The sequence below is a fragment of the Sciurus carolinensis genome, chromosome 11, assembly GCF_902686445.1.
Source record: "Sciurus carolinensis chromosome 11, mSciCar1.2, whole genome shotgun sequence".
Classification (NCBI taxonomy): Eukaryota; Metazoa; Chordata; class Mammalia; order Rodentia; family Sciuridae; genus Sciurus; species Sciurus carolinensis.
This window is the reverse complement of record NC_062223.1, coordinates 118101590-118114894: the sequence shown is the minus strand read 5'-3', so window position 1 is coordinate 118114894 and position 13305 is coordinate 118101590. Positions and strand designations below refer to the sequence as shown.

The 13305-nt window shown below is 42.5% G+C and overlaps 1 non-coding gene across 1 annotated transcript; it reads left to right on the top strand.

The window, feature by feature from the left end:
- The first annotated feature begins 12928 nt into the window (after positions 1-12928).
- LOC124960850 (small nucleolar RNA U13) lies at positions 12929-13030 on the top strand. The gene has a single exon (XR_007104171.1). It is a non-coding gene; the product is annotated as a small nucleolar RNA U13 (small nucleolar RNA).
- Positions 13031-13305: the final 275 nt, after the last annotated feature.

The following is a 13305-nucleotide window of genomic DNA, read 5'->3' as shown; positions in this document are numbered from 1 at the left end:
GTCTCCTAAAATTCGTGTTCCTAATGCCTTCTCCCCTCAGAGCACAAAGGCTATATGAGGACACAGCAAGAAGGAGGTGATCTACAAGCAAGGGAGGGAACCCTCACTAGACAAGGGAACCCGCTGGGGCCTTGATCTTGGGCTTTTCAGCCTCCAGAATTGCGAGAAGACACATTTTTATTGTTCGAGCCATGCTGTCCGCAGTATTTTGTTATGGCAGCGTGAGCAGACTAAGATAGTCACCTTGGGAAAGCGTACTAACATCTCACAGCCTCTTCTGCCAAGTGGGAGTAAGAATGTCCTTTATCACATAGCATGCACATTAAATGAGATGCCTTAGGTAAAGCACTTAGCACTACGCGTTCAATAAATGACAATTACAATGATAATAGCTGTGGCGCAGGGGCGAGAACTATAAAAAACCAATGTGACAGATGACCCACGGACTCGCCTCAGCATTCCTAGAGGCTCCAGGAGAGAAGGGAAGGACTGTGTTTTTAATGTACCATTGTCTGATTTCCCTCACAGCTAACTTATGAATTGTATACAGAAGGTGCTTAAAAATATTTATTGGCTGCCTGTATTGGAATTTAATACATATTAAAGAAGTGGAAGAAAGGACTGTTCTTTGAATGATGCTGGGAGAATCACTTAAGTTTTGGACTAAAATAATCAAACTTTATCATTTTAACCTATGAAGGGGCCTGCAAACTTTTTTTGACTGTGACCCATAGTAAGAAATAAGCAAGACATCTCAGCCTGGGAAAGGAGCTACAGTCATAAATATAAATTCATAATTAAAGCAAAATTTTAAAAATAAAGTAATATTTATCCTTATTATGTCAGAGGGATTCTATTTTGTCTTGTCTTCTTTTCTGTCCTACCCTACCCCTATTTTATTTTTTTTAATTTTTTAATTTTTTTTTATTTTTTGGGGTGCTGGGCATTGAACCCAGGGTCTTGTGCTTGGCAGGCAAGCACTCTACCAACTGAGCTATCTCCCCAGCCCCCCCTATTTATTAAAAAGAAAATTCTGGTCTCTTCCCAGTAAATTGATCTTACTCTGTATAAACTCAAAACTCCTGAATGTGGCTTCAAAGTCTGACCCCACTGGTCCCTGCAGCCTCCTTTTCTGCTGGCCTTTTCTCAGTTCTATCTGCGTGGAACAAACTTCCCTCCAAGTCCCATCCCCCTGACTTCTTCTGAACTTCTGTCTCTAAATAGAGTGGGCACCCCTCAGTGGTTTTTCAAAATACATACATACTTGCTATTCTTTGCTCACTACTTGTTCACCTCCCTTTTAGTCTTAATAACTCTAATACCCCACACAGTGTCTGGCACATAGTAAGTGGTCAATAAATACTTTCTGGGTATAGAACACCCTAACACCAGAGCAAGAGTAGGTGGCTCCTGATTAAGGCCCTGCCCTGACCCTCTTAGGGTCCTGCCAATCCCTAAAGGGAGGACAGAAAATGTGCCCCACTAGGAGCTCCTGCCACAGACCTACCCCTAGGTTCCTGGAATTCCTTTCCCAAATGTCCCCAACCCACTTCCAAGACCTTTGTGGGCCTCTCCCCAGGCCCATCACCCCAGGAATAGAGTCACCTCTGAACATACCCTAGGCCCCACAGGTAGCCAAGGGTAGAGGGTAGGGTGGAACTTGGATGTTCCGGTTAGAGTGTCCATGTGCATGCCCTTCAGGCCCTGTTAAGTGATGAACCCAGGCGTGGGATTGGAAGGGAGGTGGGATAGGCCTCCCTGTGCTGTAGGGATTTAAGATGAAGGAAGAGATTGAGTCTCAAAAGAAACACTCATGAACCACTGAGATGCAGAAAGTGCAGTTGTAAATCTTGAGGGACATGCTCTTCCCCTGCTCCCCACTTGTAAAATGAGGGAAAATTGGCTCGAAATTGTGCACCACCCTGGATCCAGTCCTAACTACTGCTCCTCTAAATATATAAATACATTTATAAATATATCATATAAATATAGGATCCCCAACCCAAGGAGGGATATCTACTTTTTTTTTCTTTTTTCCTTTTTCACCATGCTGGGGATTGAACCCAGGCTGCGGGCACAAAGCCCTGGATTCAATCAAGGCAAGCACGCTACCAACTGAGCTATATCCCCAACCCAAGGAGGGGCATCTTAACTCTTGAGATGGCCCGCATTCTCCCTTGAATGCGTGTCTACTTTCTAAACAAAACCATTTATGCCTTTGGCACATACTGAAAAATTTTTGTCACATATGCCAAGAACTCTGCAGGTCTTGAGTTGAATTCCCCCTCCCCTCTGGGGACTCCTTGGACCCTTCTCCAGAGACATCTCTTCTCCCACGACAACTTTACCTTCACATTCCTGCACCTCCACATTCTGGGCAGAAACTCAGGAGTCCAGGAATTCAAATTGCAGCTGGGCCTTCCTGGTTGTTTGATCTAGTAGTCTCTTTATAGCTTTTTTTTTTTTTTGGGTGCTGGGGATCGAACCCAGGGCCTTGTGCTTACAAGGCAAGCACTCTACCGACTGAGCTTTCTCCCCAGCCCCTCTTTATAACTTTTTAACTACTTGTTCTATGGCCCTGGCTTTAGATGTTGGCAGATGAGATGACCTAGGTGGACAGTGAGATGCCTGGGGCACACACAGCCCCTCAGAGTCTCAACTCTGAAACTTGAAATTCCATTCTTAAAATCTTTGCAACTTCGTTAGAAACGAAGAGAAAACGAAAAACTGTCATTTTAAAGCAATTGTTAATCCACTGTCATTCGAGGAAAACTGCCTGAGGGGACTTTTAGTTATGCAAATAGACAGCCCATCTCCTGTTTAATGGAGGTGTCTGTGTGCGGCCCTGGGGTTCCCTGGAGCGCCATTTCTGGTCAGAGAGTGATAGGGGCCTGAGCTATAAGCAGAAAAGCATCACTTCAGATCATGCTTTCCTTTAAGATTTTATGATACAAAATTTAATTTATACAATTAACATTTAATGAATGATTATCATGTGCCAGACACCACGCGAAACACTTTGCATACATTATTGCACTCAGTCTTCCTAAGACCCAGTTTGTGTGTGCGTGCACGTGGTGCCAGGGGAATTGAACCCAGGACCTTACACACGCCAGGCAAGTGCTCTGCCACCAAGCTACACCTTTGTAATACCCAATATTAATTTCATTTTGTAGATGGGGAAACTGAGGTTCACAGCGTGTGAGTAACTTGTGCAGAGGTCATGCAATTAATAAGCGCAGAGCTGGGATTTGAACATCTGTCTGGCTCCATCGCCTGCATTCCACCTCTCTCATCTTTGTCACATTCTGGAAGTTTTCCAGATTGTTCATGATCCCTGGACATGGAGTGCAGAAACTCGAGTGCACTCAAAGATCCACTCACACTGGAACAGAATAGGAGAAACTGTCTTCTGTGAAGTGTGGGTCACTCTGGGCCAATTTTTCCTTGGGAGGAACCTGCTTCTTAACCCAGTGGGGACGGGATGGATTGACTTCACAAGGGCACAAAGATGCTACTGTGGCAATAGGCCCCAAGAAGCCAACACCCTTTCTCCTCCAGGCCAGGCCAGGAAGAGAGTCCCTGGTGACAAACTAGATTCTGAAGAGTGATGTTGAAGAAGGTTAGGTGATGCTGGCCGCTGATCAGACACCTCCTGCCAGAGCAAACGGCTGGGGTGAGTAATATTCTGAGAGCCGGGGGAAATCAGCACCCCAGACAGGGCTGCCCTCCTCTGCAGGTGGCTGGGGTTGGACCCTGATGGAAAGCAGTGAACCCGGCATGGGGGTCGTCCTTGACCTTTTGGTTATGAAGCCTATAGGACTTGAGGGAAATTTGTGGATTTAGTTTTCACTTATTTAAAGGTTTCCAAGTCACCCTGTTAGCCAGAGTACAAATGTGTGCCTTCTATCCCTTCCCCTCAACTTTCTGGGTATCGGAGTAGGGGCTAGAGCAAAGAAAACATTATTAAGCCCTTCTCTCCTTACCCGGTCTCCAAGGAGCCCTGCCTGTCAGTCCCGGCTCAGTAGTTACGTGTCTGTTGATGCTTCCTAACATTTTAAGTTCTTGGTTCATATTTAGCTTGTGGTTGACCTAAACCACCAGATCTTTTTCACACAAATGGCTATCAGGCCAATTCTTCCCAGCCTATCCTTCCAGGGCACGTGCAACTGATTAAAAATAAAGCAGTATGTAAATACAAGACGTTCCACTTCCACTTAAAATGTAATTTTGATTCTGATCTGCTGAAAAACAATTTTTTTTTTTTTTTTTGGTACTGGGAACTGAACTCAGGGTTTCTTTATCATTGAGCTACATCTCCAATTCTTTTTATTTTTTTTTATTTTGAGTAGAGTCTCACTAAATTGTCCAGGCTGGCCTTGAACTTTTGATCCTCCTGTCTCAGTCACCCAAATAGCTAGGATTACAGGCATGTGCCACTGTGATTGGCTAAAATTTTTAATTCTATCACCTTTTGTGATACTCCCCTTCCCAGCTTCGTATCATCTGCAACACTGTTCAGCGTTATTTTGTCCTACTCGATAATGTTTTGTCCTGAACAGAGTCCTGTGGCATGATGCTACAACAGAGGTCCCCAAAGTGGGGTTCAGGAATCCTGAATGTCCCTGAGAACCTTTCAGAGGATCTGCGAGATCAGAAGTATTTTACTAATAATGTTAAAACAAACTTTTCACTCTCATTCTATCATGAACAGACTGGGGTTTACCAGAGGCTGCATGATGTAATAGACTATCCGAAAAAACAGTTATGAGAACCCAGCTGTCTTCTATGAAGCCAGAGATTAAAGAGATTTTGCAAAAAATGTAAAACAAAACCACTCCTTTTTCACTTTTTTTTCCTTTTGGGAAATATAGTTATTCTTCATAAAAAGTTGTCTTAATCCATTCAGGTTGCTATAGCAGAATACCTCTGACTGAGTAATTTTATAGGTGGAAATTTATTTCTCACAGTTCTGGAGGCTGGAAAATTCAAGATTAAGGTGCCCACAGATTCAGAGTCTGGTGAGACAGGACTAGCAAGTCTACTTGTTCACCATAAAAGGCACCTTCTATGGGTCTTCATGTGGCAGGAGGGAAGAACAAGCTCCCCCAGCTTCATTTATAAGGACATTAATTCATAAGGGTGGAGCTTACGTGATTTTATTACCTCCCAAAGGCCACACTTCTTAATCTTTCTTTCTTCTCTCTGTGATGGCAGTGAAACCCAGGGCGTCTGACCTGCTAAGTGAACACTCCACCACTGACCCCCTAGGCTGTGACACAACTTTTATTTTTATTTTATTTTATATATATATATATATATATATATATATATATATATATATATTTTTTTTTTTTTTTTTTTTTTTTTTTTTTGGTACCAGGGACCTTAACCACTGAACCACATCCCTAGCCCTTTTTGTTTTTTTACTTAAAGACAGGGACTTTCTAGGTTGCTTACAGATTTGCTAAGTTGCTGAGGCTGGCTTTGGACCCATTATCTTCCTGCCTCAGCCTCCCAAGCCGCTGGGATTACAGGCAGGCGCCACTGTGCCTGAATGAACATCTTGATGGAGTTGAGTTTCAATGTATGAATTTTGGCTGGAACGCCAACGTCACCAGACCATAGCAAAATACACATGTCTTGTTAATATACAATATTAATATACTATGAGTGTATTATTATTTAAAAAGTAAATAATAAAACATTTGACATTTTCACTTAATTTTAACTTCTAATGCGATACATATTAATTGATATAACCTCTATAAACAAAAGTGCTTTAGGGACCTCAATAATTTTCAGGAGCGTAAGGGGATCCTGAGACCACAGTTTAAGAACCAGGACACCAGAGCTTTTCCTACAAGCTGTCAGCTAGGCCTTAGCCTCTGAGTTGTCATAAATACTGTGAGAATTCTTCTCAGAAGTGGACACTCATTCTAAGGCAGAAGCAATATGGTTGAGCAGACAATGGAAATGTAAGACTGAGGTTCTAATCCTCACTATGCCACTAACTGGCTGTGTAATTCTAGATAAACCTCTTACCTTCTCTAGGAACCAGTTTCTGCATTTGTAAAATGAAAGTCTTTATGGGATGGACCTCTGAGGTCCACGTTTGAGTTTTAAATAGGTAAAAACACTTTCACAAACCTCTGTGGGAGGAAGGAAGGGGCAGGAATTTGTTCTTTGTTTTACGGAAAGGGAAGTTAAGGTCCAAAAATGTTAAGAGAAAGGATTGCTCAAGGACACATTCTGAGTCAGCATCAGATGCACGAACAGAAGCCAAGGTCTTGCCTTCTGGTCTTAGACTTGGTCCACACAATGGATATTGTTAATAATAATATTTGCATGTGCATAACATTTTAAAAATCCTTATTTTGGGCTGGGGTTGTGGCTCAGTGTTAGAGTGCTTCCCTAGCATGTGTGAGGCACTGGGTTCGATTTTCAGCACCACATATAAATTTTTTAAAAAAAGAATAAAATAAAGGTCTATCAAAATCTGAAAAAAAAAATTCTTATTTTTTTTTTAGAGCAACTCTAAACTTAGAGAAGTTGGGATGGACAGAAAACAAACTTTCAGAACTTTCATACCATAGTAGCCAGCCTTCAAGATGGCCTAGTAATCCTTGCCTCCTGGTATTCTTGGCCTTGGGTAGTCCCCACCTGCATTCAGTAGTGCTCACCTGTGTGAGCACAACAGGATATCATTGACATGACAATAGGTGACTTTGAGACTATGTCTTAAAAGACATTGCGGCTTCTGCCTTGCTCTCTCTTAGATTGCTCTAGGGAAAGACAGTCACCATGATGAGGACATTAAGTACCCTTGTGGAGATTCACATGCAGTGAGAAACGGAGGCACCCTGCCAACAAGCAGCACCAGCTTGCATCCAAGTGAAGTAAAAGTGTTTCAAGGTCCTTGCAGATAGATTGTGAGAGTTGATAGAGGCCTGAGGTGCCCAGGGATGGTGTGGTGCAGCCTGCCAACTAGAAGAAAAGGGCATGAAAGGTTCAGAGTAAAAAGCATTTGCAGATCATTAGCAAACCAATGCCATGGATGTATTGATTTGTTTTAGCAAAGAAATCATTCCTGGAACAGCAGCTATAACTGGAATCATCAAAGTTCGGATAGTTTGTTGTCATTCTCTGAGGTCCATCAGTTTGTTGACAGGCAAACAAGTGATTTGAGTAAGGATGTGATGGGAGTCACCACCTCTGTGTCTGTTAGGACCTTGTTCATGGCACTAATCTCTTTGATCCTGCAAGAAACAAGATACTTTCGTTGTTTACATTTTAGTATATAGACACAGTTCTAGTGACTTTCATTTGGCCTTTTCTATTATGAAAGACTTCATTCCATGGAACAGAGAACCAATGTGGGGAGTCTACAAGTTGCTGAATGTATCTGCTCAGATACCTATTGTACTAGACTGATTTTTGTTACTATAATAAAGTACCGGAGGCAGGCTACTTTATAAAGAAAAGAAGTTTATTTTGACGCATGCTTCTTCAGGTACAAGATTGAGGATCCTTAGAATAAGCTTTTTATTTTTTTCTTAGTATTCGGGTGTGAACCCAGAGGTCCTCTACCACTGAGTCATACCTAGAACCCTAGAACCCTTCTTATTTTACTTTGAGACAGGGTCTAGTTACCCAGGCTGTCCTAAACCTTTTTTTTTTTTTTTTTTTTTTTTTTTTTTTGGTGGTGCTGGGGATTGAACACTGGGCCTTGTGCTTGCAAGGCAGGCACTCTACCAACTGAGCTACATACCCAGCCCTGTCCTATATTTTTGATCCTCCTGCCTCAGCCTCCTGTGTTGCTGGGATTACAGGTGTGGGGTGCACCACGCCCAGCCAGAACAAGACTTTTGATCTTTTATTACTCAAAAAAACTTCATTCTTTAATTTAGCTTTCTGACTCTGCACTTGTGCCTTCAATAATTTCACAATGATTTTCTGCTCCTCACTAAGGAAAGCAGCACGCTTGGTTCTGTCACAGACATTCTGAGTACATGTGGAACAATTATAGGCCCTGCCGGCAGGTTTCGAGTCTTAGGTAACCTCATCAGCATTCAGGTCTCACAACACAAATCCTTTGAAGTCTGCCTGTGTGCACACCACATGCAGATTTGGGTAGTTTCCCAACCTTCTTGGTATAAAGGTAAATGATTCTATTACCAGGAGTTTGGGACAGCTGAGTTTCGTTAGAGACTGTGTTATAGGAAAGCCTATGGTGTCTGAGAAATGCTGAACTGTTCTGAGTGTCTCTAGACACAGTCTTTGGAAGTAACGATGACTTCCTTGCCGGCAGAGTGACAAGGTGGTACAGAGCATCATGTGGCAAGAGACCTGGTCTCTCTCTCCTTATAAAGCCACCAGAATTTACTCTTGGCAGCTCCGTCCTAAAGACTTTATCTAAGACCAATTACCTCCCAAGGGCTCCCCTCTCGATACCATAGTTGGACTAAGTTTTTGCCTCTTAGTGCCTCATGATAGGGATTTAATTTCAACATGAGTTCTAGGCGACAAACTGTACTCAAACCATAGCACCTAAGCTGTAGTGAATATCCACTTACGCATTCTGTAACTGAGGAGATAATGACAGAAAGGATTCTGGGAACCATTAGGCTTGCTGTGAGATGGAGTCAAACCAAAACTCCATACACCGTCTGGCTTCCATCAGCCCCTACTTCGACAATAGCACACAGTGGCATTTGGGGTCTCTGGAGATTAGTATCAGTTCAGAGCCAAGTTTTAGTGATTCCTAGAAATCATTTCCCTTTCCCAGTGCATAGTCACCCTGTGTAATGACTATAGGTCTCTTTGGAGAGAGGCTAAAAAGAATATTTAGAGTCTAACGTTTTGGTAGAATAGCAAGTCCTTCCTCAGATGAGCCCAGTTCTCCTTTCACCTATGGGACTTGGGACTTGAGAACCATCTACAATGTGAGAATTAGTTGAAGGGCCCTGACTATTGTCAGAGTGAGACTTCTGTTCACAATTGCTGGACATCTCTCACTTATATGAATCAAATAAGGCTCTAGTAGGCCATTTCCATCCCAGGGGCACCATGAACAGTGAGCCAAAGCCACACTCTGCAGGCCAAACCACTCTGATGCCTGCTTTGATTGTGACCCACTACAGGTACTACGCCACCTTTGTCTTGGTTACTAAGTGCCTCCGCTAAGCTCCTGACACCAATATCCTGTGGCTCCCATTGCATTCATTCAGGAAGCCCATTTTGATAACTGCATTTCCCGCTCTTCGACTTGCCTTTCAAGCGTAGTCATCACAGAGCTTTTTAGGAGCATTGGTATTCTTCTCATCAAGGAACTCGTGAAGGGAGTATTCTCCGGACCCTACCAGAGAATAGAGGTAGCTGGTTTCACATTATAAATCCACTCTAGCCTCTTCATACCTTCCTCTTCACTATTGGGAGTTGTTTTAGTCAGCTTCTGTATCTCTGCAACCAAGATACCTGACAAGAGCAACTTAGGGTAGGGAAAGTTTATTTGGGGCTTATGGTTTCAGAGGTCTCAGTCCATAGATGACTGACTCCATTGCTCTGGGGCCAAGGAGAGGTGGCAGACACATCATGGGGGATGGGCCCAGAGAAGAAAGGAAAGAAAGAAAGAAAGAAAGAAAGAAAGAAAGAAAGAAAGAAAGAAAGAAAGAAAGAAAGAAAGAAAGAACGAGCTGTTCAACTCATGGTGTGTGTCAGGAATCAGCAGTAGAGGGGGAGAAGAGGACATGCCTTGGAAGCCATGCCCCAGCTGCCTACGGTTATCACCAGTTAGCCCATTCAAACTAGGATAGACTGATTTGGTTACAGCTTTCATAATTCAACCATTTCATCTCTGAATATTCTTGCACTAACCTAGGAGCTTTTGGGGGACACCTCATATCTGAACCATAACTGGAGTCCTGACATCTCAGCCTCTTTTAGTGCAAGCCATCTTTGGATTTAAGAGCAGACTTCTAAAACCCTTCTCACCTCCCTTGTGCAAATACAGTAACCCCAGACTCTCTGCTTAGTGCACCTATTTTGCATTCTTTGATGAGATGGTCAGTGAGGTGTAGCCATAAGAAGAGGCAGAGGAGAAACTCAGGGAAACAAAGCTTGTTATACTCACAGGTCCTAGAGGCAGGAAGCAGGGCATTCCATGCAGGATCACATGGGAAAGATGGCAGGATGGTCAGGTGGCATCAGGTGTGAGGGGAAGAAACAGGTCTTTATAGGGAAGTATGCAGGAAAGGCAAGGGCAGGATGGACAGTTTGGAACTGGCTAGTTTGAATAATTTTGGTGGCTTTGGGTTACAGGGTGGTCCCTAGTTGGTTGGCACCTGACCTTGGGATAAGGCAGTGGCATTTTGGAGTGAAGGGGCCAGATAGAATCAACTCTGGGATGATTTGTGTGCATATCAAAACCTCCTCCAAGATGGGCACCTTGCTGTCTCTAAGAATTGCCTAGTCCAGGAAGGGGCAGTCTCTCCACAGCCAGAAAAGTTTTTTTTAACATGTTAAAATGTCTTAACAGGGCTGGGGTGTGACTCCCAGGGTAGAGGGCTTAACTAGCGTGGGTCCCATCCCAGCACTGCCAAAAAAAAAAAAAAAAAAAAAAAAAAAAAAAAAAAAAAAAAAAATCACAATATACAAAGGGTTTAAAATTATTTCTAATACAGTACCCATATTAATGAATTCAGTCAAATCCAAATTATATTCCTTTAATCTTAATCTAACACTCTTAGGGTCCATTCTCATACAGACTACCTGAATTCCTTTTCCTTCCTTTCTTTCTTTCCTTCCTTCCTTCCTTCCTTCCTTCCTTCCTTTCTTTTTATTGTAGCAGGGATTGAACGCAGAGGTGCTTGGCCACTGAGTCACATGCCCAGTTCCTTTTTATTTTTATTTCAATACACATTCTTGCTAAGTTGCTGAGAGCCTCACTGAATTGCTGAGGCTAGCTTCAAACTTTCAATCCTTCTGCCTCATCCTTCTGAGTTGCTGGGACCACAGGGGAGCGACATCGCATACCTGGCCTTCCTTGGATTTTCGTCAGTGTAAACAGGAATTGCAGGGATCTTGATGTAAGGTAAAGTGAATCATTTGCACTATACTTTTAAGCAAATATGAAATTATGTCAAGATAAAAAGGGAAACAATGTATACATTGACCAACTCTCAATGTTCTTTTGGTGTATTTGGTGGCTTCTAATGGGTCACGCTGGGGTCTGCTGTGACTGGAATCTAAAAGAAGTGGTAATGCTGTTTGCTGGTAAATGGATGAAATTGGAAAATGTCATGCCAAGTGAAATAGGCCAAACCCAAAAAATCAAGGGCCGAATGTTTTCTCTGATAAGTGCATGACAATATATAATGGGGGAGGGGTGGCAAGAGGAAGAGAAGAATGAAGGAACTTTGGATGGTGTAGAGGAAAATGGGGTGGGAGGGGGTGGGGGACAGAAAGATAGTAGAATGAAACAGACAGTATTACTCTATGTATATGTATGATTACATGAATGGTGTGAATCTACATTGTGTACAACCATAGAAATGAAAAGCTGTACCCCATTTGTGTACAATGAATCAAATGCAGTCTATAAAAATAAAGAATTTTATTAAAAAAAAAATAAAAAGAAGTGGTAATGCTGGGTTCCAGGAAGACCAGCTGTCCCCTCGAAGGCACTACCTCTAGGGAGGTCTTTATAGGTTCTGCAGTCAAGGGAAGATGAACGACAGATAGAGAGGAAGGGCCACTTTTTATTTTTTAAAAATTTTTGGTGAAGTAGGATCAGCAATGCTCAGGGTTAAAATCTTCAGCTTCATTGGTATCTATCCCAATGTCTCCATTCTAAGATTTTGGGTCTCTTACCCAGTTGCTGTGTTATTACTATTATTTTTAACATAGAAGACCCTGTTAGGTTGTAAATTTAATTTGCATTGAAATTCAGTTTCTTTAAGGTTTGGTTACCAGAAATTTTGACCCTGAGGTACAGAAGGTAAGAGTTTCTTTTAGGGCAGCAATTTAATTTTTGGGGTCCCTTTCCCAGAGTTTGAGATAGGAATTTAAAGCCCTGAGCTCATCATTTTCTTTCTCCAAACTTTCCCCATACTTAGAAGCAACTGACATTCCTCATTACATTCCTATTTCTACCAAAATGTTTCTATGGCAGCCAATGTTTGGTTACCCAAAGTCTTGCCTTCCATAAACATTTATCATGGGACTACAGGTGAGAATTTAAGTAATCATTTACCACTGGAGACAAGCACGAATGCATTTAAATTTAATCAGAATTCAGAGAACAATATCCGAGTCTCATCCTCGAGAGTCTGCTTTGAAACCACAGCCAGTACCAGTAAATGTCTCCGTCAGGGAAGCAGAAGCACTCTGAATGATGAGATAAGAAATTTATTATAGGATGATTCCTTACATAATTGTGGTAGGAGTGGGGGAAGTGAAGGACCAGGAGAGCCGTCAGAAGATCAGAAAAGGAACCACCAATGTGGGAAGTCAAGCACCTCTAGCTACTAACAGGGGACTGTGATGGGAAAGCTCTGGAGGGTCTGTGTGGCCACCACTCTGTGGGTCCATCACCAAGTATCTGGTGGTAGGTCTGGGGCCACTCATGGGCAACAGGGTCAGCAATTTGAAGGTTTCTGAACACTGATCAGGGAGCACAGCTAGGAGATGCTCACCAATGTTTGTGTCATCACATCTAACCACAATGACCTTCAGGGAATAATACTTGCTGCTTCATTTCTGCCTTCCAGATCTTATGCAAATTCCTTTTTTGGCCAAGTCTAACCTGAAATCATTCAGGGGAGGGGGTTCTGGGAAACATAGTTCCACTTAACCAAGTTCACATTCTACAAACCACAGTAATGGATCCTGGACTATGAGAAAAACAACCTGTAAAAACCACTGAGGAATCTTTTTGTGGTTCATAAATGTGCTGGTTGGGTTTCCACGATATTGTGGGAGAGGTGTCTGTCAAACCTTGTAATGATGTCAGTACATTGCCCGTCTGGTATGGAAGGAAATGGGGATGATTTTTAAATGGATTAGCTATTAGATGATTAAAAGGATTAATGTTAATTTTTATGTTTGATAATAGCATTGTGGAGAATGTCCACAGTGTAAGGGAATGTCATTCTTAAAAGTTAACGAGCTTAGGCTTGGAGCAATGGCACATACCTATAATCCCGGCAACTTGGGAGACTGAGGCAGGAGGATTGCAAATTCAAGGTCAGCCTCAGCAACTTACTGAGGCCCTAAGAAACTAGTGAGGCCCCATCTCAAAATAAA